Source organism: Melospiza melodia (assembly GCF_035770615.1).
Source record: "Melospiza melodia melodia isolate bMelMel2 chromosome 7 unlocalized genomic scaffold, bMelMel2.pri SUPER_7_unloc_1, whole genome shotgun sequence".
In the NCBI taxonomy this organism is placed as follows: domain Eukaryota; kingdom Metazoa; phylum Chordata; class Aves; order Passeriformes; family Passerellidae; genus Melospiza; species Melospiza melodia.
Window position 1 is genome coordinate 4,726,051 of NW_026948497.1, and position 26,352 is coordinate 4,752,402.

A 26,352-nucleotide genomic window follows, 5' to 3' on the forward strand; every position below is an offset into this window, starting at 1 on the left:
CGATATTTATAAAATTCCAAAAGCATCCATGGATTGGAGGATGAAATTGCCACCTCTCCAACCACACTGGTCAAACCAACAGTCCATCAATTTTCTCCTCCTCCAGAAAGGACTGCAAAACAATCATTATTTACATGGAAAGTGTGTAAGAAACTCCATTACAAAAATGTAAACATCAGAAGGCTTAGAAGAACCTTCAAAGAACAGGGTGACATCTCACCCTTTTTCCTTTAAAAAAAAAAAAAGAAAGAAATATGAACAATGTTAAAAGGAACAATGAACAATGTTCAGTGTCCACTCATGAAGGAATCATCGGAGTGATCACTCACACCATCTGTATCTGAGTCATCACTCAACGATTCATCCACTTGATGACTTTCAGTTTGGTCACGGTTTCCATTTTGCCCGTGTGCTGGATTCTGTCTCTGCAGTCGCAGGTCAGGATGAACACACTTCAAAGGTACCCAGCGTAGCCCAGTATCTGTGGATACACAAGCATACCCACGCCCTGAAGTGATAAGGTCACAGAGACCTTCCCACTGTTTGGTGACTAAATTCCACATCTGAACCTTTGCTTGAGGCTGACGTGTCTCGTCCAGAGCCTGCAACGAAAGGTGATGATTCAAAATGACAAGATTTTTTGAGTTCTGTGGCACAGTAAGATGATTGATGGTGTACAAAGCTGTTGCCAACTGACTGTGTGGGGTTTTACCCTACATTCCCCATTTTTGTTTCTGAAGAATCCGCTTCACAGTACCACAAGCATCTTCTACAATAGCCTGACCAGTCAGAGCATGAGGGATACCAAACCTGTGTGACACACCCCACAACTGCAGGAACTGCCACATCTTCTGTGATGCATAAGCAGGACCATTGTCTCCTTTCCACAAATCATACAGAGGAGACAGTTGTGTGTTGGTCAGTCCCAAGTACAGACTTGGGACTGATGATGACACCTACCAATTTCTGGGCATCATTCAGTGTCTTCACCAAATGTACAAATTGCACCTCCTGGTGTCGGATTGTCTATTCCAGAATTTTGACCCCCAAATACTTCCAAGGAGGTAGTTGTTGAACCTTTTCTGGAGCCACCTGCAGCCCATGAGAATACAAAGCATTGAGCAACTGAGGCTTAATCCTCAGCAGCTCGTCCTGGATGCAGCCACTAAAATGTCGTCCATATAATGATACAGATGTGCATCAGAAAACTGCTTGTGAACTCCAGACAAGACACAGGCCACATACCATTGGCATATGGCCGGAGAATTTTGCATTCCTTGGCGCAAAACTTTCCACTGATATCACTGTGTGGGCTCAGCATTGTTAATTGCTGGCACCAAGAAGGCAAATTTTGGTCTGTCATCAGGATGCAAAGAAATTGCAAAAAACAATCCTTCAGATCCACGATGAGGACTGGCCAATTTGTGGGAAGCATGGTAGGCGACGGCATGCCTGCCTGCAATGTTCCCATGCTTTCCATCATGGCATTGACCTTTCGGAGGCCTTGTAACAACTTCCATTTCCCGTATTTTTCTTGATGCAGAAGACAGGAGTGTTACAGGGACTGGTAGAAGTGTCCAGATGACCCTGGTCCAACTGCTCCTGGACCAGATTTTGAAGGTGTCCTAGGGTGACGTTATGATGCTTGTGTCCCCATTCATATGTTCTGTTAATGCTGGATATCATGTTCTGTTCCTTTAAGACTGGCTCTGAAGACTGAAAGTTTTGTTTGGGTATTCTTATCAGTCTGGCGGGACACAGAGAGACTGCGGTTCTTGATTTTGCTGCTTTTGCTTTTTGCTTCGCTCTCTCTCTCTCTGCTCTCGCTTCTGCTTGCTTTTGCTCCTGCTCATTAACTAGTTTAGCTAAACAGTCCAAATTCCTTCCTGGACTGTTTGTCCTCTCCTCTTTTTCGACCATCTCGAACCTGCTCCGGACTGGGACCTGGGAACACCGAAAGTTTGCACCTTGTGGCTGCAGCAGCTGCCCCAGCACCGGAGGGACTGAGAACAGAGCAACCACCCCCAAGAGAGACTTTCTGAATTTGTCACCTTTTTCAGAGTGGTGTCATCCGGTATTGTTCATTCTGTGGCTGGGGGTGCTGCGCCTGTTAAATAAACAGGTTCTTTCCACTTCTCTCTGAAGAATCCTTCCCAAACCGGTTGGGGGGAGGGGCCGTGTGGGTTTTGCTTTCTGGAGGGGCCCCCTTTGGAGATTCTCTACCAAATTTGCCCTAAACCAGGACAAAATTTGGCACCCAACACGTGGGGCTCGAGCGAGAGTGGAAAAACCCTGTTTTGAGTGCATTTTGGTTGCCATTACTCTGTGTTTGTATAAAGCAGCTAATAGCCATGCTTTTTGAATTCATAATGTCTGTTGGGGTGAAGGCTTGCATGCATTTCTGGTCCCTAAGGTTTTTTGAGATTTTAATACCTCTGTGGACCCTAGGTTTATTTTCTTACCCAGAAATAGCTTTAGTATTGTCCCTAATATGTAGTTTTTATAGCAGAGGGGCAGTGACCAGAATAGCTATCCTGCTGGGCTTGGTGGTAATCATGAATAAAAAGTTTATAAACATGCTGAGGTCTGCCCCAGGTATGAATGGTTCATGGCCATGGTTATGCATCCAGTTTATTAGAGGAGGAGCAGCAGGGGATCAGGCATTTCAGCCTTTGCTTTCCTTCTCCTATGAATCTGTTGCATCACTATTGCAACAGATGTTGAGTTGATGTTGAGTTTTCCCTGAACGTTAAAGACACCATCTTTCTGGTATTCAATCTGGTAACCTTCCTCTATACAGCCTGCTGCTTCTCTAGGATGAGGGCTGAGATTTCTAGACGGGCTGATGAGACTCCTGACTCAGGAGTTGACCCCGGTGTGGAAAATCCTAAGTGGTGTGGGAAATGGAAGGATATGGTCAAAATCCTGAAGGAATTCTCTGACCCTATAGTCTGGGATTTTCCCCATGAGCAAATTCAGAACCCAGCTGAGATGGGAAAATATCTGAAAGAGAAGTACCAGGATGAGCCTAAGGAGAGGAAGTCATTGCAGTGAGCTGGGCCCTGGCTTGTGCTCATCGCTCACTGCTAGATCCTGTTGGGCAGCAGACAGAGGCAGGGGGGCAGGGAGATAAATCAGCAGCTATCCTGGTGACTCAGGCTGCAGCCAACAGCCCAGGCTCGAAGCCAGCAGCCAAACCAGATAGTGAGCCTAAGCCAGCAGCTAAACCAGAAAATAAGCCTCAACCAATGGCTGTTGCTGCCACTACTAGAAGTGGGAAATGCATGGACAAGACCAATCGACCAGTGGATGACGAGGATGATGATGATGAAGGAGAAGGAATCTCAATGCCTCCTGACATAAAATCAGGAGTCAAAGCAGCAGGTGTAAGATCAGATGCAAATATTGAGTCCTTTTCCCTGAAGGACCTTCGTGGCTTATGGAAGGATTACATGTGGGGACGGGGTTTGTTTCTATTGCTGGTGTGACAGGGGGATCACAGGATTTTACTTTGGTGGAAGCTGAGGTGAGCCTGACTGGAAATGAGTGGAAGAAACACCCTATTGTGACTGGCCTAGAAGCCCCATGCATTTTAGGTATAGACTTCCTCCGAAGTGGCTATTTCAAAGACCCAAAGGGACTCAGATGGGCATTTGGAATAGCTGCTGTAGAGACAGAGGGTGTCAAGCAATTGAACAGCTTGCCTGGACTGTCAGAAAACCCATGTGCAGTAGGACTCCTGAAGGGAGAAGAGCAACAGGTGCCAATTGCCACTTCCATAGTGCATCAACGACAGTATAGAACCACTCGAGATGCTGTGATCCCCATCCAAAAGATGATCCAAGAGCTGGAGAGCCAAGGGGTGGTCAGCAAGACCCACTCACCCTTCAACAGCCCTATTTGGCCTGTGCGAAAATGTGAAGGAGAGTGGAGATTGACTGTGGACTATCGTGCATTGAATGAAGTGACTCCACCACTGAGCTCTGCCGTGCCAGACATATTAGAGCTCCAGTATGAGCTGGAGTCCAAGGCAGCAAAGTGCTTTGCCACTATAGACATTGCCAATACATTTTTCTCCAGTCCTCTGGCAGCACAATGCACCTCATTTTGCTTTCACATGGAGGGGAGTGCAGTACACCTGGAACCAACTGCCCCAGGGGTGGAAGCACAGCCCCACCATCTGCCATGGACTGATCCAGGCTGCACTGGAAAGGGGTGAGGCTCCAGAACATCTGCAGTATATTGATGACATCATTGTGTGAGGGGAACACAGCTGCAGAAGTGTTTGAGAAAGGGAAGGAAATCATCCAAATCCTCCTGGGAGCTGGTTTTGCCATGAAAAAGTCAAGGTAAAGGGACCAGCTCGTGAGATTCAGTTCCTGGGAGGGAAGTGGCAAGATCGACTGTAGTAAACCCCATACATTTAGCAAAAGCACCATGGAGAATCTAACAAAAGGAATGCTGACACAGCAGCAAGGAAGCTTCCTGACTCCATGGACATCTGCCCTATAAACTGTCTCTATAACCATGTAAGGCAATGCCGTGGTAGCCTTTACCTATCGGTCATTTTATGGTCCCCCTACTCCCTTGCCATTGGTCAAGTTTGGATACTTGCCAAGCCTATAAAAGTAGCATACTGTACCTACTAGCTCAGAAGAAGAAGAGCTGAGACCCTTTGCGGACCCCCAAATAAAGCCTTCTCTGTGGAACAGCTTCTGCCTTCTCCTTCTCCTCTCTCCGTCTGCTGCTGCCTCAAGCCCGGGGCTCCACTACCCAGCAAGCAAAGAGCTGAGGTCCTAAGAGCTGCTAATCACTATAGAGCTGAATATCACTAGGCTTGCTAGAAAGGTAGCCCCGCAGCATTGGCCTGAGCTGGCTTCGGGACCCGGTCCCGCCTCAGGGACTGAGATCCTGAGCACCAAGGCTCTGCTTCATGATAAGGCTGATCAGAGGCCTTATTAATGGACGGCATCAGATTCCTACAGACGTAATCAACAAGATCACAGCAATGTCTCCACCCACCAATAAGAAAGAAACACAAGCTTTCCTAGGTGCCATAGGCTTTTGGAGAATGCACATTCCTGAGTACAGTCAGATGGTGAGCCCTCTTTACCTGGTCACCTGCAAGAAGAACGAGTTCCACTGGGGCCCTGAGCAGCAACAAGCCATTGCCCAGATCAAGCAGGAGATTGTTCATGCAGTTGCCCTCAGCCCAGTCAGGACAGGACCAGAGGTGAAGAACGTGCTCTACTCTGCAGCCAGGAACCATGGCTTGTCCTGGAGCCTTTGGCAGAAGGTGCCTGGGGAGACTCGAGGCCGACCACTGGGATTTTGGAGTCGAAGCTACAGAGGGTGAGAAGCCAACTACACTCCCACAGAGAAGGAAATCTTGGCTGCCTATGAAGGAGTCCAGGCTGCCTCAGAGGTGATTGGCACAGAAGCACAACTCCTCCTGGCACCCCGACTACCGGTGCTGGGGTGGATGTTCAAAGGAAAGGTTCCCACCCCCCACCACACAACTGACGCTACATGGAGTAAACGGATTGCTCTTATCCCACAGTGCGCCAATATTGGAAACCTGAATCGCCCTGGGATTTTGGAGATAATTACAAACTGGCCAGATGGTGAGAACTTTGATCTTACTGATGAAGAGCCACAAGAACCAGTGACACGGGCTGAAGAGGCTCCTCCCTATAACCAACTGCCCCCAGAGGAAACGTGCTACGCTCTTTTCACTGACGGTTCCTGTCGCATTGCAGGGATGAACCAGAAGTGGAAAGCAGCCATATGGAGCCCCACACGACAGGTTGCAGAGGCTGCTGAAGGAGAAGGTGGATCAAGTCAACTTACAGAACTCAGAGATGTTCAGCTGGCCCTGGACATTGCTAAGGGAGAGAAATGGCCAAAGCTCTACCTCTACACTGATTCATGGATGGTAGCCAATGCTCTGTGGGGATGGCTGGAGTGGTGGAAAAAGGCCAACTGGCAGCGTAGGTGTCATGGTTTGATGCTGGCACAATGCCAGTGTCCCCATGAAAATATATGCTCCCTGGTGTCTGCTGTGAGATGTGACCAGGAATAAGCAAAGCAGGCCCCCACTTAGAAATAAAGAAAAGAAACCTTTATTAACTAAACTACAACTCTAAGTAACAAGAAACACACAGGGAAAATGAAAACTTTCCAAAAACATTTCCTCCCCCTCCTATGAAATTTCCAATACATCTACCCCCAAATCTCCAACTCTCGGTCCATCACCACGCTTTAGGTAATCAATTCTCAGTTCATCAAGAGGGGAGGAGTCCCTCTTGTGCCATAGGCTTCCCCAGGAAACACCGCTGAAACTTCGTGTGTTTCCACGTCACTTGTGGCACCACCTGGAGAACATCTGCCATTGTGACATCTTCCTTCCATGCCCAGTGCTCTCACCACTGCACATGGACCAGAGCTGCTTCTAGGGTTGTCCTTTTAAGGATGCTTTGTCCCGTTCCAAAAAGGGCACAGTCTCGCACCTTTGGGACACCTGTGCCCCCCAAATTTCACCCCTTGGGGCCGAGGGGTACCAACATTGAACCCTCTTGGCTCTGAGCCATTGCCTCCCCCTGGATGCAGTCTCTGTGTCACAGGAAACATGGTTCTGTCCATGGCCATACAGGAAAACTCCAGCTAAGGCCACTCCATCATCTCTTCCCACCTAAGATTCTTCTCTACTCTCCCGACATCTTTCACTTGCCCAGACCTTCACACTTGCACATTTCCTTCCTCCATTTCATCTCTTATCTCTCTTCTAGGAAAGGTTAATGTTCTGCAAAGATTTCCTTGTCCAAAAAAGGGTAAAAAGCTCGGGCTCTGCCCGCCCAAAGCTCCCACAGCTGCCGGACCCTTCTCCGCCAGCCGGGCTGTGCTGCCAGCACAGGATATCAAATTTCACAGTGGCACAGGCGCTCTGTCTCTCTCTGTCGCCTGGGGGAGGAGGTGTGGTTGCCCGATGCCTCTCGGTGCTCTTCCACCCTTCCATCCTCGGGCCAGGCCTACCTCACCCAGCCCCAAACCAGCCAGGAGCTGGGCAGGGGAGGTCCGACCTGCTTCCCTCGCTGGAACCCTAGAGAGCTTCCCTTGGGAGTGCTCTGCTTTTTAACCCCTGAGTTCTCAGAGGCGTATCCAATGTCCCCAGTGGCCAAACCAGGTGTCAGTATTCAAATGTGAGCCCAACTGGCCTGACCACTTCATATCCCAGAAAACTAACTTCCTCTCAAACCACGACATCTATATAATCTCAGTCCAGTTTATCCCAGTCTGTAGGAACCCAGTCCATTTGATCCCAATCCATATATTTGATCCCAGTCCATATTTGATCCCTGTCCATAGCTTATCCTAGTCCACATTTGATCCCAGTCCATAAAATCTGTCGTATTTGATCCAGGCCATATTTGATCCCAGTCCAAAGTTGATCGCAGCCCTGATTTGATCCCAGTCCAGTTTGTCCCAGTCCATAGTTGATTTTAGTCCATATTTGATCCCAGTCCATTTTTGATCCCAATTCATATTTGATCCCAGCCCGTATTTGATCTCAGTCTGTATAAGCTCAGTCCAGTTTATCTCACCCTGTAGGATTCCAATCAATAATTGATCCCAGTCCATATTTGATCCCAGTCCCTATTTGCTCCCAGTCGCTATTTGATCCAAGTCCCTGTTTGATCCTAGTCCATATTTGATCCCAACCCCTATTTGATCCTAGTCCATGTTTGATCCCAGTCCGTGTTGCCCTGCACACATTCCAAAAGTCTGCAATTCCAGCTCCCAGCCAGGAAAAGATGTTCCTGCCCTTGAAGGGAAATGGAGCAAAATCCTACAGAGACATTTCCCTGCCAGCCTTCAGGACTTCAGCTCCTGGGACTGGGAAATAAAATAATAATTGGGAAATAAATAATAAATAATCAGGGGAGGGTCTGTGGGGACAGAGGGGTCATCTATATCAGGGCAGGGGTCAATTAAATCAGGGGAGGGGTCAATTAAATCAGGGAAGGGGACAGCTAAATCACAGGAGGGGTCAATTAAATCATGGGAGGGTCTCTGGTGGTCCGTGGGTCCAGGGAGACACTGAGAGAGAAACAGAGCAGGCAAAGAGAGGCAGGAGAGAAAAGGGGACACAAAGACAATGAGCTGAGAAGGCGGCACTCTGCAAACAGAACTGCAACAGACTGAACATGAACGGGAGAGAAATCAGTAAGTCTCAGAGTTTTATTTGCTGTCAAATACATCCCACACACCCAGCCCCACACTATCTCCATCCCACCACTCTAATTGAGATCCCACGACTCTAAATCACTTCCCAACATAATCTCAGCCTGATGGCTGTGGAATCGAGTGAGTTTGGCATGGGATTGAGTTCTTTGAGGTGGGTTTGAGCTCTTTTTGGGGTAAGGTTGAGCTTTTTTCACTGGGATTTGAGTGGTTTGGAGGTGACAGATCCATTCCTCTTGGCTTTTGCAGTGCAAAGAGATGAAGAATAGAAAAAACTTGGGGTGAAATTAAAAGTAGAAGAAGCCAGGTGTGTTCTCAACATGGATCAAAGGGAATGTGGCTCACCTGGGCTGTGGCCAAAGTGCCTCCTCCAGTGGGGGATGGAGCTGGAGCAGCGCACAAAGCTCTGCCCGCACTCGGGGCACTCACAGGACTTCCCTTAGTGGTGCCTCCGTTGGTGTCGGGTCAAGTTAGAGTTCCTGGAGAAGCTCTTCCCACACTGGGGACACTTACAGGGCCTCTCCCCAGTGTAGGTGCGCCGGTGCGTGACGAGGGTGGAGTTGTGCCTGAATGCCTTCCCGCAGTCGGGGCATTGGAAGGGCCTCTACTCTGTATGAATCCGATAGTGGTGGAGCAGATGGCTGCTTGTCTTAAACCTCTTCCCACACTTGGAACACTCATGGGGCCTCTCCCCAGTGTGGGTCCTCTGGTGCGTGATCAGGCTGGAGCTCAGGCTGAAGCACATCCCACACTCTGAGCACTTGTACGGGTTCTCCCTAGTATGGGTCCTCTGGTGCACGATCAAGTGGGAGCTCAGGCTGAAGCTCTTCCCACACTCCCCACACTCGTAGGGCCGTTCCCCAGTGTGGGTCCTCTGGTGCACAATCAGGTTGGAGTTCCACCTGAAGCTCTTCCCACACTCCACGCACGTGTGGGGCTTCTCCCCATCATGGAGCTGCTCATGGAGCACCAGCTCCGAGCTCTGGCTCCGTCTCCGGCCGCCTTCCCGGCCCAGGCTGGCTCTTTCCCCCAGATCCCCGCCAACTGCATTTGCAGCCCCTCCTTGTGTGGCATCTCCGGGGCTTTTCCTTCCCGTTGGCTTCCTGTGCCGTGGAGCCGCTCAAAACGGCCTCTTCCACCAGGTTCTGCCGCGGGCATTTGTCTTCCCTGCTCTCCATGCTCAGCTCCTGCTCTGGGGGAGGAAGGACAAGGACAGGATGGGATTTGCCTCCGTGCCACAGGCAAGGGCAAGGAGATCCCCCCAGGGCTGAGCTGCAGCTGGGGCCGTGCTGGGCTGGGAGATGGAGCAGCACAGAGGGGAAAGGGGCACTGACTTCCTCCTCACCTGCCTCAGTGTCCCGGGGCATCTTCCTCATCCTCACAGCCTCCCCGGGGTTGGCAATGGGCAATCCTGGTTTGGTGAAAACAAGGGATGAGCGCGTTTGTAGGAGTGTCGGGGGATTGGATGGTTGGGACGGACAGAGACAAGAGATCTCTGCAGCCAGATCGTGGAACTTGCGGTTTATTGCAAAGCGCCTGGGTGCAGGGCCCAGCTTGGAGCTGCCAGGCACAGCTCGGAGCAGGCCCAAGAGAAGAGAGGGGTAGAGAGGGTGAGAGGGTAAAAGACAAAGACAGGCAAGAGCATAAGAGAGTAACGTTCCCATTACAACACAATAAATTTTCTTCTGTGTTAAATATTCTATTACTCACCAATCAATCTAGTACAAGATACAAATCCTACAGCATTTACATACAGCCTGTAAGAATCATTACATCACCATACTGTGTTACATTTTAAACCCTAAAAACTCCTCTTTGGAGTTTTTCTGCTGAGCTAGTAGGGTCTGGATCTGTCTGCGAGCAGAGGGAATTGTTTCATCAAAAGGGGATTACCTTCACTCAGGCCACACATTGTTTCCAGTTGTTCACTAACTAAGGTATCGTAAAGCTTGCTTTCATTTCAATCTTCCTTATTCTTACTATATTCTCAAAATCTTCTGCCAGACAATTGTATTTAAAAGGCTTTCCTGTTTCATCTTCCCCAGCACACATTGAGTTTGAAGGTCCCTCTGCCCAAGTCCATCTCTACAAGTCACTGGCCATGTGTGCTCCAGAAAAACCTCCCAAACACCAAGATTCAACCCTGAAAAAGCCTGCCATGAGTTCCCCATCCCCGGTCCCTCCCCTCTGGTGTTCTGGGGTTCCCTCCTGTCCCAGCTGCTGGGGGTCATGCTTAGATTGGGGGACCCCTTCTCCTCGGTGCCCGCCCTGCCCAGGCTGCTGGCAGTCCCAGCAATGCCAAAAGCTCCCCCTGCTTCGCTGTCCCCATTTCGGGATGCTGGGGCTTTTTGGGCTCCCGGGCTCCCTTCTCCCCTCATTCTCTGCTCTGGGCTGCAGCAGCTCCAAGGAGTCCCCCCTGCCCCTCTCCAGGCTCTTGAGGCTCCCGCCAATGGTGGCGCTCCCCCCTCTCTGGGCTCCCCCCTTTGGGCTCCTGGGGGACACAGGGCTCTGCTCCTCCAGGCTGCCTCTGCCGGCAGCCGCCACTGCCACCCCCCAATGTCCCCCTGAGGGGCCTTTTCTGCTTAGCCATGGCATTCTTCATTCTCCAGATATCGCCCCAAAACCCCAACCCAGGGAACCCCCGGGATATCTGGGTCAAGCTCCCCCACCCTGCTAACTGGTTCGATGGGGGGGCGATGATCCCACAGGTGGGGGCTGCGAATTCAGGCAGGGATCAACGGCTTGGTTCCCTCACCTCAGCCTTGATCCACCTTTGTAGCTCCTCTTCCTCTTCCTCCCACTCCTCCTTTTCCATCCCCTCTCCTCCTCCTCCTCTGTTATCTGTACTTCCTTCTCCTCTTCCATCCCTCCCCTTCCATCCCTTCTCCTCCTTCTTAGTAACCCCACCTCCTTCTCCTCCTTCCATCGCTGCTCTCCTCCTTCATCCCTCCTCTTCATCCCTCCTCCCCCTTCTCCTCCTCCCTAACCCCTCCTCCTCCTCCCCCTTCATCCCTGCCCTTCCCTCCCTTCTCCTTCTCCCCCAGCAGCAGCCACACCCTTGGTGCCCCCTTCCCGCAGCCCTCGCAGCCCGCGGCAGGAGCGGGGATGGAGCCGGGACAGGTTGGGATGGGCAGCGCGGGGCTCTCGGCTGCTCCCAGCCGCTGCAGGCAGGGGGAACCCGGCCCAGGCCAAAGGAAAGGCAAACTGGGCAAACTGGGGGCACATTACAAAGCTAAAGATGCAGCGGAAAATGGAGCTGAAAGAGTTATGTTAATATTAACTCAAAACAAGGAAAACCAGGAAATTCCAAAGTTTAGGGAAGCCGAGAAAAAAGAATGAAACAAGTTAGGAAGTGAACAAGATAAATCGGGGAAATGGAAATTCCTTGATGGAATACAATTACTTATTAAAATGTGCTTCTGGGAAAATATTAGAAGACATGCATCAGAACACCCACTGGGGTAGTCAAGCTTTGTGTGATCATTTTTAAGAAACTATGGGTGCACTGGGATTTTTGGAGTAGCAAAGTAAGTAACTCAAAGATGCTTAATTTGTCAAAAGATAAATAAAAAAGCGATGAGAAAAACAACATTAGGAGGTCGTGAGTTAGCTCGTTGACCATTTCAAAGTATCCAAGCAAAAGTTTAGATTTGTTAGGCTCTGGATTTATTGTAAAAAAATCCCATTTAATCTAGAAGAAAGAGAATATGCCGTATGTCAGACAGGAGATTTTAGGAGAATAAAATCTTTAAAATATCAGTAACACAAAATACAAAACAAGAAAAGAAAAAGGGGAAATGAAAGGGAAGGGAACAAGAGGAAAAATCAGAAAGAGAGTGTGATCCTTTGCAGGTATTGCCCCCTCCGTTTGCGGCCCAAGCTCCTGTCCCAGGTCCTGGCTCGCTGCCCGCCTCGGCTCCGCCTGCCCCGGTTTCCATCCCAGGTGTGGCCTCACTGCCCAGGGCAGCTCCACCTGCCCGGGCGCTGTCGCTCAATTTGTGTGCCCTGCTCCCACTGCCTGGCCCGCGGCCGCTCTGCCGGCCATGCTGGGGAAGATGGGCTTGCTCTGTCCTGCCTCGTGCTCTGAGGTCCCTGCGCCCACTGCACCCGGGGGGGTCGCAACCATCCCATCCCCGGCTGCCCTGCCCGTGCCACCTGCGCTGGGCACTGCCACTGCTGCCGGGCTCTCCCACCTGCCTTTGCTCTGCCGGGAGCTGCCAGATCAGCCACCATCAGCCATGTGGGGGCTACTCACGCTCCGCCTCGGGCTCCATGGGAAGATCCCCCTCTGGCGATTCCAGCAGCAGACCCTGCCCACACTCCGACCGAGCCTCAGCAGGATTTCCTCCCCTGACCCCGTCCTGCTCTGAGTTACGTCCCCTTGGTAACCACAGCTCCGGCTGTTCAGGAAACTCTCTCGCTCTTTATCAAAACACTAGGAGCTCAGTTAAAAGGCAGCCCTCTCCAAATTCTTTCCCAAAACACAGCAGAAAGGCTATAGAAGGTAAAAAAGTGAAAGAGTTAGCTGAAGGGATTGCTCTATTTCTGTTCAGAGAGGTTCCCATGGGAGGGATGCGCTGCCCCACCCTGCGGGAGACACCAGCGCCCCTGCCGGCCGTGCCCGGAACTGCACCCAAGGGCAAAGCGCCGCAGCCCAAAGGCCAGGACTGGGTCCGGGCTCTGTTTGCTGTCAGTGCCGCAGCTGTTGGTGGTTGTTTGCTTTATTATACACACTAGTAAAGAGCTGGTATTCCTACTCCCATGTCATTGCCTGAGAGCCCCTTGATTTCACTATTCTAAAAATTAAGAGGGACGGGGTTTGCATTCTCCATTTCAAGAGAGGCTTTTTCTGCCTTCCCGAGCAGACACCTCTCTTGTAAAGCAAGACAAGCACCCACAGGCACTGAGGGGCACTGCAGGAGGGGCACAAGAAGGCCCTGCAGCACTTGGGCACAAAGGCACAGCAGGTGAGTGCAAGAAGGGAGCAGCAAAAGGCCAAGCTGAAGGCAAAGGCCAGGGCACAGTTCCTACAGCCCCTAAGGGATCAACCCCAGGGCCCAAGGGGGCCCCAGCACCCAGGGCACGGGCTCAGTCACAAGCACCTGGCATTGCCCTGCTCGGCAGGGGAGAGCCCACCCAAACAGCCCCTGGCAAGGAACCAGGGCTCCAGCTGCAGGGCACAAGGACACTGCAAGCACAGACAGCAGCAACCTCAGGACCAGCAAGTCCACCCCTTGATGGACATGGATTGGCAAGGCTGTCATAGTTCCCATCACACCAGGGACCCTCCACACTGCAGCCCTTGAGAACATTCAGGATGGGTCTGTGTGAAAAATGCATGTATTTTATGATTGGCTTTTCGCAAATATTTAAATGAATATTATATGTGTTGTGTTAGAAAGTAATGCTGTATTAATTCTCTTAAGTACTGTGTTAAATATAGTTTTAGGTTATAAAAATTGTTAAAGTAGAAACTATGCTATGTAAGATGCTTTGTTTAAAAGAAAGGACTTGCAGCGAGATAGCAGCCGCAGGACACGTAGATCTTTCAGAGAAAAAGAATTTATTGCCTTCTTATTGGAAGGATCTAACTTCTTCTTGCCTTAAGGGTGCTTTTAGGGTTAGAGCGAAAAAGCTGATGAAGACCAGATGGAGTCCCGTATTTGAATGGAATTTATGCATCATTTGTTAAGAGTATGAATATGCAACGGGCTATTGTTCTTAAGGGTTCGTCCTTTGTTAGTGGTTGTCCTTTTTCGGGCTTGTGCTGCCCAGAAAAAGGTACCCGAACGTCTGTAACTCTTTGTTTTTATTGTCTCATATTGTCTTAATTCATTTTATCCAAATTGTTATTACTCTAATTGTGTTACTATTCTTTTTAACCATTTTATTTCTTTTAGACTTCTAAAAATGTTAAAAACAAGTGGTTGGCGTTTTTCACAATTTGGTAGCACAGGATGGTTACCAACACCTGTCTGCCGGTGCTTTAGGAGAGTCAGAGCGGGAAAGGCGCGCCCTGCTCTATTTGGCAGCCTCGCTCTATTTCCCCTGGAGTGACCGACAGACGACAGACGCAGGTTACGATCTGTGGACAAAAGGAGACAATAAAACAAGGAGAAGGGAAAAAGCCTCCCTACAACCGGGGTAATTGGCCCCCTAAGAGTAGTAATGGGCACAAAGACCCCAGGAAGGAAAAGGGATTGGTAAGTATTTCTCAGGGGGCAGGTACAGGGGATGAATGTGTGTGAATGAGAGGAGGGCTGGTTGTCCCAGACCTGCCAAGTGAGTGCTGGAGTCTCCCACGCTGCGTTTCCAACTTTCTGCGGTAAGTGGCCAGGAAAGAGAAGAAGTGAATGTTAACAGGAGTGAGAGAATCCCCCAGCGTAACTGGGACTGGGTCTCCAAGAGGGGTTGGACCCCTCAGAGGAACGGTGAGACAGAGTAAAGATCCATTCTGAATTAGGTGAAGTGCCTGGGAGAGGTGAGAGGTCTGTAGGGCCAAAGCTGAAGGAAAGGCCGCATTCCAGAGACAGCAAGGAGACAGAGAAAGGAAAACAGAAATTACCGCAAGGTCGATCTGCCCCAGACCTAGGAATTCCTCTGATAAAGAAGAACTAGTGCTAAATGTCACGCGGAATGAATATGTATGAACTTATTGTGAAACTGTATGCATATGCATTTGGGAGGGGGATAAAAGACGACCTGAGGTCTTCAGAGGTACGCATGCCTTGTTGGGGGACTTGCGTCCGGCGCGCCGTAAATAAACATACCGGGCTTTACAACTTTTATAAAGTTGTGAGGTTTCTTCTTTTCTCCGCAAAACATTATGGCGAGCCAGGCAGGAGTTCTCTGTCCCCGCAGGGGCAGGGGGGATAGACAGACCTCCAAGGCGCACCCTAGGATTTTTTCCTGGTGGGGCTCCGCTCGTCTCAACTTGCCACCTGCGAGGCCAGACAAGGACCTGCTGGCCTGCGGAGGAAGATACGGTATGTACTGAGGGGCCCCCGGGGGAGGGAAAGGAGAGCAAGGGAGTAAACCACCCGGAGACGTCTGGGTTCAGCTGATAGAGCAGCTGTATTAGAGACGGGGTTCATCGTTCTGATAGAGCAGAACCGCTAGAGGCTCTGGGGGTGAGCCGGGTGAACCCGTGTATGTGTGTTGGGGGTTCATAGTTCTGATAGAGCAGAACTGTTGAGCCCGTGTGTGCTTTGTTTGTGTGTGTGTGATGTCCGGACACTGTGCTGCTGTATGGTTAATGTGTGCATTGTGTGGTTGGTGCACTGTGTTTCTAATCGTGCAAGTGTATAAGTGTATGGTGTATAAAAGAGAATAAATCTACAGTGCGGGGGGGTCAGTACTACCCGTGTTTGAAGCAGCCGAGTGAGGCCTGAGGCGCCGGCTGCAGCAGGCTGCGGGGGCAGGGACAGAAGTGCCCCACAGAGAAACGAGTGGAAGAATGTCAGTGATGGTATTTATCGTGTTTAAATGTAGTGATTTGTGTAGATCTGGTACATTTTAACCGTGAGTATGAGTATGAGCTCAGAGAGTTCCTTTGCCTTGGATGTTTGATTTTGATTGTGTCCAAGAAAATTGATGTGAGTAAATGCTGAATTATGGTATGCTGTGTTGTGTTGAGAAAAGCAAGCACTTTGAGAGATATGCCCTTTCCCAGTGGTTTTGTGTGGTGATTTTCTTCCGCTGCATTGTGGTAATTTGATTCTCATTGTATAGTAGTGTTTGTGGAGATTTTAAGATTTTGTTGCAACAAGAGTGGCATTTTACATAGGAGAACTATAGTACAGTGATTTATGCTTAATTATGATAGAGTTAAAGGAATTCCAAGAATTCCCCCCCTCACAGCAATTCAAGCCTTGGCTCTAGCGAATTTGAGATAAAGGGGGGTGCGGGTGCGAGTGTTTGTGTCTGAGGGCATATCAGAATTTCGGCTGTGACTAGCACAGCCTTTTTGCAAGGCAGTAAAACAAGTGTAAGTAGACACCGGGCTTAATTAGATTGTGCAAGAAGAGAACTAGAAAAGACTGATATTTTGTTTGATCAGAATATAGTGTCTATATCACGTTTTTGATTAGCATGCTGTGTGAGGTGACAGTGGCTGTCCCCTGGGCACAGGGACAGCTCTGGCTGCCCCGTCTCCCCAGGGAACACGGGAATGGCCTGTGGGCAAAAGCTGGATGTGTAGTTATTATTGCAGTGCGGTGTTTATGAGAAACACTGGTTTTGCTGTTCTAATAAGTGTCAGGGCACATGTAAATTAGAGGTTTCTGGTCAAGCGGATTCAGAACCTAAGGTCTTAGAACTTGTGTGTGGGAACCACATCTGATACCTGCCACCTGGAGCTGTGTGTATAGGAGGAAAGTTGAGAAACTACTGTGAAGGTCTGTAAAAAGGTTTGAGTGGAAGCGAGATAGGGCAAGGAGAAATAAATAATGAGAACTGACCAGAGCAAAAAGGTTCCTAAATTAGCCCCTTTTGGGAGGGGCTCACTGGGAGAAGGCTGCCAGTAGGAGCAGCTCAGAAAATAAAAAGATTTATAATACTTCATTGCTGTTAGTACTGTTTTAAAATAGGAGGATAAATGGGATAGAGTTTTGTATGCTGAAATGTCTTTGTGTTTTAAGAAATCACCCAGATTTCTTGAAAAGGGAAAACAAGGCAAAGAGAAAGCAAATCAAACATGTTGTTCAGCATGCAGCATAAGATAGCAACATATGAAATCAGGCAAGGGTTATCGTGCTGAAATGCAAAGCAATCACAGTTCACAAAATGAGTACATATGATTTGCTAAAGGCTCCTCCCAAGGTAAGGGAGGAAGGGTAAAGATGACCTCCCCAAAAGGGAAGAATTTTGTTGACACAAGAGCCATATATTCAGTTTTAAATAAAGCTTTAGTACCTGTGGAGAATGTTTATGTTGCAGTGTGGGGAACAACTGAACAACTGGCCAGTCTGAGAAGGCATCCTGGCATCCTTGTGCAAACCTTTAAAGTAATATGTGTACTATGTGTACCTAAAAGCTTTTGTACAATTCGCTCAATTTGCTAAACATTCTCAAATGAGAAAGGTTACTCTGGAGGCAAATGATATAAAGATGTTAGGCTTAACATTAACAGACACTGAAATTAAGAAAGACATTAGTAAGGAGATATTAGAATAAGTAAACAAGTGTTTTCAAGGGTATGGGCCTCTGCTGTACCAGGGAGAGTGAAAGATGCTCCCCCATGAGCATCAAGTTTAAGGAAAGAATACAACTAGTGAGAACTGAGTAGTACCCTCAAAAGGAAGATAAGGAAGGAATCAGCCCAATAATTGATAGTACTGGACTAAGGGCTGTCAATAAGATAACACAGAATTTATACCCTGTGGTAGCAAATCCATATACCTTACTGACTTGTTTAACACCTGAGCTAACCTGGTTCACTGTTTTAGGCCTAAGAGATGCCTTCTTTTGCCTCCCTATCCACAAAGCCAGCCAGGAAATTTTTGCATTCAAACTCAAGCTCACATAGTCCATGTGCCTGAAAGCTTCAAGATTCCCCACTCCGATTTGAGAACAGCTTGCAAAGACCCAGAGTCCCAGGAAGCTCCACAAGAGGAAAGGAGGCTGTTGCAGTACGTGGACGATCTTCTAGTAGCCACTCGGATGAGGGAAGCGAGAGAAGCCTGGAAGGAATTGCCCAGGGAATACTGGCTCAGGACTTGGACCCTTACTGAAAGGCAGTTGCTTACTTCTCCAAGCAACTAGATGTAACAGCCAAAGGATGGCCAGGTTGCCTCAGAGCTATAGCAGCAGTTGTGCTGAATATTCAAGAGGCACGCAAGTTTACCCTGGGACAAAAATGACTGTGCTAGTGTCCCACACAGTGTCCGCAGCACTGGAAGTAAAGGGTGGCCACTGGCTCTCACCACAGAGGTTTCTGAAATACCAGGCCATCATGGTAGAGCAAGACGATGTAGAGATAGTGGTGACTAATATTGTCAACTCAGCTTCTTTTCTCAGTGGACACCAGAGTTGCCTAGAGACCACCGAAGCTACCTACTCCCGCCGCCCAGACTTAAGGGACACTCCTCCGGATGATGCAGAGACCTGGTTCACTGACAGGAAGGCGACATTGCAAAGTTCATGGTGACTACCTGCAGAGAGGTAATCGAGTCTGGACCCTTACCAACAGGTACCTCTGCGCAGAAGGCTGAGATAATTGCCCTGACCCGTGCCCTGGAAAGGGCAAAAGGGAGGAGAATAACCATCTACATAGACCCAAGGAATGCATTTGGAGTCATACATGCACATGGAGCCATCTGGAAAGAGAGGGGACTGCTGACCTCACAGGGAAAGAAGAGACAATCCAGCTGCTGGAAGCAGTTCAGCTACCTGAAAAGGCATATTAAGGCACACTAGAGAGTGAGCTTAAAATTGGAGGAAAGAAATGAGCTGGCGGATGGAGAGGCAAAGAAAGCAGCAAAGGGTGAGGTACAGATTTTCCTCGAAGGAAAGCCATAATACAATAATACTAACCAAAAGAGACGTACAACTGCGAGGGGTGGGCTACCATTGAAAGAGAGCTAGTAATCCCTTCCCATTTTCGTGGTTACTAGTGAAGGAAGGGCACTAGAAAACACACTAGGGCCTAACTACTTAGAAGCCTTTTATAGAGTGTGGCCCCTTTTTGAAATGACCAAGGCTGCGAGTGATACAGAGTGCATTGAAATGAAGTGTTGACTTTGAAGCAGTAATTTCCACAGGCTTTCTAGAACACACATCTGATTGAAACAATCGTATCGTTGTCAGGAATTTATATGCCACTATCACTCAGGTAAGCCGACAATGTGATCCTTGCCTCCAGACTAACCCCAAAATACCCCCCGGCCAAAACTCGGTCAGACTGGGAGAGGCCATGGGCCTGTACAGCAGTGGCAAATTAACTTTTCAGAACTCCCAAGGAAAGGGGGGTATCAGTATTTACTGGTATTGATAGATACATTTTCAGGGTGGCCAGAAACATTCCCCACCAGAACTGTCAAAGCTCAAGAGGTGACCAGATTATTTTTATAAGGAATAATACCACGCTTCAGAGTTCCAGCCACGATATCCTCAGATAAAGAATTACATTTCATTTCCAAAATAGTGCAACAGATTAGTAGCCATCTGGGCATAGATCAGGAACTTCACACCCCATACCGCCCCCAATCAAGCGGCCAGGGGGAGAGAATGAATCAGCAGCAAATTGATTAAGCAGCAAATCATAAGACTGGGGCAAGAAGTTAATCTACCCTAGCCCAAGCTCTTCCACTAGCACTATTGCAAATTCAAACTAAACCTTGAGCTAAAGGAATGCTGAGTCCTTTTGGAATGCCTTATAGAAGACCATATAGAATACAAGGGGAATGTCCAGAATGTCCACCTACATGGTGGCATTAAGCAAACAGTTCAGAGTAATTGAGAAACATGTGGCTGGAACTCGGAGCAGGGAGTTAGATAGCCTGGGGATGATGTAAATGTTAAGTCTCTTACAGAGAAGACTTCGGAACCACAGTGGGACAGACCACTGCGAGTACTTCTCACCACCTTCACTGCAATCAAAATCAAGGAGCAGAATGCCTGGATCCATCACTCTCGGGTGAAGAAGGCCCAGAAACCCCTTAAGGAGTGACACCAGGAGACAATGAACTGAGATTAAAACTTACTCGGGCAAAATGAGTATATTGCGGTCGGGAGTAGCTCATATTTTAGTTTGTAGAATTGTATTGTGTGTAATCATAACTAAAGTTTCAGAACTTGAGAGTACCTCTGTTCAAAATAATGCTAAATGGCCTTGGTCCCTGGCATTTAATCAGTATACTGGATCCATAGGTAAACCTTCTGAGATAAAAGATTTAAACATATCTACTGTAGTAATCCACGAGAATCAGATATGTGAGGAGCAAGAATAGCAAGAACAGGAACTGTGGACTCTTCAAGGAATCAGAGGAGAAGAAATCAAAGTAGGGTGCCAGGTCATCAATAGGGTAGCTTATGAGAGACCAGATGTAATTAGTGTCTGAACCTCCCTTGGTGTATATGAACACCAGGAAGTCTGTGATAGCCTAAGTGAATCAGACTGTTGGTGTAATTTCACCTTGATACAGCCTGTAGAAGTGACCTGCCTTTGAGCTCAAATTAAGAGGTAGAGAGAGACCCCCTCTCAGAGCTCAGCAGCAGGCTGTAGGATTTTGAGCATCACTTTTGTGCTGAGTGTTTCAAGTAGCAGAAACCTGATCCCAGTTTCTTTTGAGGCACTGCAATGAATTTAGGCTCTTCTCTTAGACTTCCCCTTCATTATTTACTTGAGGCTTGGACCTGAAGCTAGGGGCAAGGTGGGTGAGGTTTCGTAGACCAGGAGAGACATTCCTGCTGGCCACACATCTGGGAAATCAGGTGCTCTGGAGGGGGAAGGAGATTCCTGAGGTCTCTACATTTCAGAACAAACATCTGCCTCAAATATGATCTAAACCTCTGTCAGATACACTTGTGAAGTGTGTCTGAATTTGCAGTGTGAGCCCAGCACATCCCTCTGGCAGGGAGGGATGGTCATAAACAGAAAGCAGTTCCTGTTCCCCATAACAAACATCTAACTGGTATATTAGGGACAAAATTAGGAGTTTTAAATGGAACTGATTCAGAAATTCTGGTGAATAAACTGGCCACTGCAGCAGGTAGCCTAACAAAATTGAAGCAGCCTTTATAGTAATCTCTATTGGCATTAGGAACTAGCCAGTGACAGATTTCAAAAGTACTGCCAAAGTAAGGAAGTATGAAAAGGCCGGGGACCAAGACCACAAGTTGATAGTAGAAGCACTTAGTATAGTACAAGATAATGTGTCTTTAGCTTTCAGTTGTATACAAGCACAGTTATGGATACAAGCAACAGCAGCTCTGATCATATGGGAAAGGGGTGAAGGTAATTTTCCAGCTGAAATTCAAGAAATTGTGTTGGATAATGCAATTGATTTTGAAAGGAACTTTCAGTCCTGGCAGACTATGGTGAATTTCACCTGTGATCCTGTTTCTAATGTGGCAACTGCCTTTGTGCTTCCATACATAATGCCACTGTTTATGTTATCCATCCCATCATTGCCCTAGGATTAAACCATGAAAAAACAATACTCTATCCTTCAGAACATAGAGTGTGGGCACAAAAGATGAATGGAAAGTGGCAGACAGTAAACTTGGAATCCTGCATTACTAGAGAAAAGATGGGATTCATTTGTGAAAGCAATACTATTAATGCTCAGGATGTGTGTTTGGACACTGAACAGAGTATTTGTCACTTTGAAATTCATCCAGTCACTGACCAGAAAACTGTGCTCGTATATACTGGAAAAGGGTGTATGCTTGAGAACTGCTTGTGCTGCTGTACAAATTGATAGCAATGATGTTATTCTGTCTAGTAGAAACCATTCTAATCTCTGTATATGTAATTTTGTTAAGATTATTGGATGTGATCTTTGGGTGGTCACCAACTGCAAATGGAATCTTTAATAAGTTGTGCCACCCCATTGTAGTTTTACTACTATTAGTTGGGGTAAGCTTAGGATTATCTATTATATTGTTAATTTGGAACTGGAGAATGCTACAACGAATAGCTGAACTAACATCTTTGTCAAAAGCACATGGTGGAGCACTAAAAGACACTTACTGTTGTGAAGGTTTTCATTAAGTAAAAGAATTTACTTATTTCCTAGGAAAGGGGGGAATGAGACAGAGTAAAGATCCATTCTGAATTAGGTGAAGTGCCTGGGAGAGGTGAGAGGTCTGTAGGGCCAAAGCTGAAGGAAAGGCCGCATTCCAGAGACAGCAAGGAGACAGAGAAAGAAAAACAGAAATTACCGCAAGGTCGATCTGCCCCAGACCTAGGAATTCCTCTGATAAAGAAGAACTAGTGCTAAATGTCACGCGGAATGAATATGTATGAACTTATTGTGAAACTGTATGCATATGCATTTGGGAGGGGGATAAAAGACGACCTGAGGTCTTCAGAGGTACTTGGGGGACTTGCGTCAGGCGAGCCGTAAATAAACATACCGGGCTTTACAACTTTTATAAAGTTGTGAGGTTTCTTCTTTTCTCCGCAAAACAACGGAGTAATGTTTCCTAGCCCAACCCTCTGGGAAAGCGGACAGGAGGAGCCCCTAAAACCTGCTGGGTTGAGGGATTTATATTCCAAGAGCATCCAAGAGCAGGGTTGAGCAGAATTCTGTCGGAGTGAGGATATGCCCAAGAACACTCAGGGTGGGACAACACAGCTAGATTGAGGGATAAAAAATGCCCAAGAATATCCAGGTTTGGACAACACAGCAGAACAAATTAAATGCCCAGGAGCATCTGTAGTTGTACCACACCGCTGGGTTGAGGGACAGAAAATGCCCAAGAGCATCTGGGGTTGAACAAAACAGCTGGATTGAGGGAAAAATACCCAAGAGCATCTGGGGTTGGACAAAACAACAGGACCGAGGGAAAATTTCCCGAGAGCATCTGGGGTTGGACAACACGGCAGGATTGAGGGAAAAATTGCCCAAGAGCATTTGAGGTTGGATAACACAGCTGGGTTGAGGGATATCCAATAGCACCGGGACTGGCCAGTAACACCTAAACTTGTAATAGGTGATGTGAAAGTAAAAGGTACCTTATTGTTGTTTTGTGGTGTGTGAGAGTGAGACACACACAAAGTCAGCCTCAACTTCCTGGGCAGGTGGGAAGAGGGGGGGCGGTGGAAAGAGGAGTGAGTGACCTGCCCACCAAGCCGTAGCTCCCGAGTAGGTGGCAGCTTCTGGGCCAAAGGGTATGAGTTACCTACGCACCAGGCTGTAGCTCCCGGGTAGGTGGGGGCTTCTGGGCCGAAGAGGAGTGAGTGACCTGCAAACCAAGCTAGCGTTCCCTGGGCATGTGAGGAGCCGTAGCTGAAGAGTGTGAAAGACATGCAGCCTCACGGGTGAATGGGCACTGGAGGCAGCCAGAGTCAGGGCCCTTCTAGGGGGCCTGGTGACACTGCGACCTGGAGGTAAAGCCCAAAGCGAAAGAGGGGGCCACAAGGACCTGTGATTTTCTAGCAATAAGGATCCACTTTGTGTCTTGAGAGTGTGAAAGAATGTGTGAAAGTGAATGAGAAATAAAAGTGAGTGAATGTAGACGAATGAAAGTATAGGTAATGTAGATTGTGCATTTTAAGCCTTACCATATCTCCTTGGAGGGAGGTGGATTGTATTGAAAAGCAGTGTGAGAAGAAGGTTTTTTTTTTTTTGGGTGTAAGTAGTTGAAAGAAAAGTGGTATTTAAGTTGTTAGTAAAAAGTGAAAAATGGAAGCAGGGGATGAATAGATAGAAAATTGAAAAATGAGACAGAAATCCAGTAAGGTGGATACAAGAAAAGAAAAGCAAAAATATTACCAACAGAAATATCCCAAGGTAGCACTTTGGGAGTTATGTTAACAAACAGAAATACAACTCTCTGCAAAATACAGGGTATGCAGAAGTTGATGAGAAAAAACATGCAAACTTATGAATTATATACTTAAAAAGAGCATTAGAAAATTTAACACAAAAGAAAGGAGTTATATATTGATTCAGGGTATGCCTTTAGAGTAGCACATACCTTAAGAAAAATATGAAAAAGGAGATTACTTAATTAAAGAAGAAAAAGATTAGTACATGAGAAACTTATTTTCAGAATTTTAGAGGCATTAAAATTACCTAAGAAAGATAGCAATAATACATATTAAAGGACACCAAAAGGTAAAGACCCAGAAATAAGAAGAAATAATTGACAGATCAAGAAGCTAAAGATGCAGCAGAAAATAGAGCTGAAAAAGTTAATATTAACTCCAAATGAAGAAAAATTGGAAATTCCAAAGTTTAGAGAAGCAAAAAAAGGGAATTAAAACAAGATACATGGCGAACAAGATAAATCGGGGAAATAGAAACATCTTGATGGAAGACAATTAGATAATAAAATGCTTACCAGGGAATAGCAGAGGACACATATCAAAAAGCCCAGTGGGATACTCAGGCTTTGTATGATCATTTTTTTCAAAGAACTGTGGGTGCACTGAGACTTTTAGAGTAGAAAAACAAGTACCTGAAAGATGTATAATTTGCCAAAGGATAAATAAAAGGGTGATGAGAAAAACAATATGAGAAGGTCGTGAGTTAGCCCGTCGACCATTTCAAAGTATTCAAGCAGAAGTTTATATTTGTTATGCTCTGGATTTATTTGTAAAAACCGTTTAATCCAGAAGAAAAAGAGTATACCACATGCTGGGGAGGGGGGAGGCTGTAAGAAAATAACATTTTTGAAAGGCAATAAAAGCAAAACGGGGGAAGTATAAAGCTGAGAACAAATTACCTCATCCATTCCCATTCGTTCCCCCACTCGTTCGCACCACCCCTCCCAGCCCCTGTGGCAGCTCTGGCACAGTCCGTCTGTCCCAGTCCGGTCGCCTGGCCCGTGGCCGCTCCGCAGTTCGTGCCGGGGGTGGGGGTCTGTCCTGCCGTGTAGACCGTAGTTACCGTGCTGACCACACCGAGGGGGGGTCCTGTCTGTCCCATCCCCGGCTGCCCTGACTCTGTCGGCTCCCGCCGCTGCAGCCGGGGTTGTGGTAGATAGGGAAAAGGCGCTGCGGAAGATCACACGATGTCACGGAAAGCCAGGACCCTTTGTTCCTCTAAAATAAGAGATTACCCTAGGAATGTGGCCCCACTAACAGTAATGCCAGTAACTTTCCACTCCTTACCCAGTACTTTTCCATTCCCTACTAACCATAGATAAGAAGGACAAACCCCCTTTTGACGTAGAGACCCCTTAGACTATAAGATCCCACGAGAAGAAGTAATAAACGCCTTTTGACGTCCACCACATTGGTGTCTGTGTGTGTCATTGGCCCGAGCGGCTCTGGAGAGAGTGGGCCACCGTGCTGATCCTCAGAACCAGGTCACCTGCCTTGATCCAGAAGGCAACATTTGGTGCCGACACCCGGGAAGCAACTTGCGCCCGGGGAACAGGGATTCTCCTGGAAAGAGGACGGCGGCTGTGGCAGCAGGTCTGACCACAGCAGGAGGGACGCCTCCGGACCAGTGTGGACAATGGAAGCCATAGCGAAGGTCGTAACAGAGATGCATGCACAATGGGCTATAGAATGTAAACTTAGAGATTTAACTCTCGCATTGCCGAGATTGATTAAGCTTGGAGCTATTGAAAGCCCTGTGGACGTCCTACATTCCGACGTGTGGGATAATTGTACAAAAGCTCTGGCAGAGGACACTATGTCCTCGGGCACAGGGAAAGCCCTAAAATCATGGGGCAGAGTTGTCTAGGCTCTGCAAAAAGCTCGACAAGAGCAAGAAACCTGGAAAGCCGCGCGAGCTTGTTTATTAGCCGTGCCGCAGTTGGGGGTGGGTGCGGCGACACAAACCGTGGAGGTGCTTGACCCGGGCAGGCGCGCGGAGGCGCGAACGCCAGATCCCCCTCAGCAAGCAGACTCACCATCGGAGGGGGGGGAACACACGCGGGCGTTCTGGTGGGGGCTTGCGGAGGAGGAGCGGAACGTGGCCAGAATGTCGGACCCCGTAGGGATCGATAAAAACGCCTCCCCACCATATGCGTTTGAAAATGGTGCCGGACCGCGTGGTCAGGGCGGAAAGGAGGAGGCAGGGGGCGGAAACGCAGTCAGCCCGCTGAACAACGCATGTGCGGGCGAGCGGGGAGATGGGGCGGCCCCCACGGAGGTGCGTAAGACCAATCAGAGCGCTTTATTCAAATTAGGTCCTTGTAGGGCAAGGACCTCCCCCAGCAGGAGGCGGGGGGACCCCAGGGGGAGGGAACGGCCCGACCCCCACAGGAAGGGGCGGGGTCGGAGCCCGAGGAAAAGGCAGAGCAGCCCGGAAGCGTCTACTTACTCGACTTCCGGCTCGGCCTCGGACTCGAGCTCTGAGCCCGAGATAGGGTCGGAGGATTCCGACTCAGATTCTAGCTTTAACAGAGAGAGAGCAGCGGCATGTAAGGTCATTAGCCACAGCGCTCCCGCATGGGTGAAGGGGTTACCAGAGAAAAAGCGAACCCCGC

The 26,352-nt window shown here is 48.3% G+C and overlaps 1 pseudogene; it reads right to left on the minus strand.

Annotated features, from left to right (window-relative positions):
- LOC134432724 (zinc finger protein 850-like) overlaps nucleotides 1–26,352 on the minus strand; it is a 105,854-nt pseudogene that overhangs the window by 37,450 nt on the left and 42,052 nt on the right.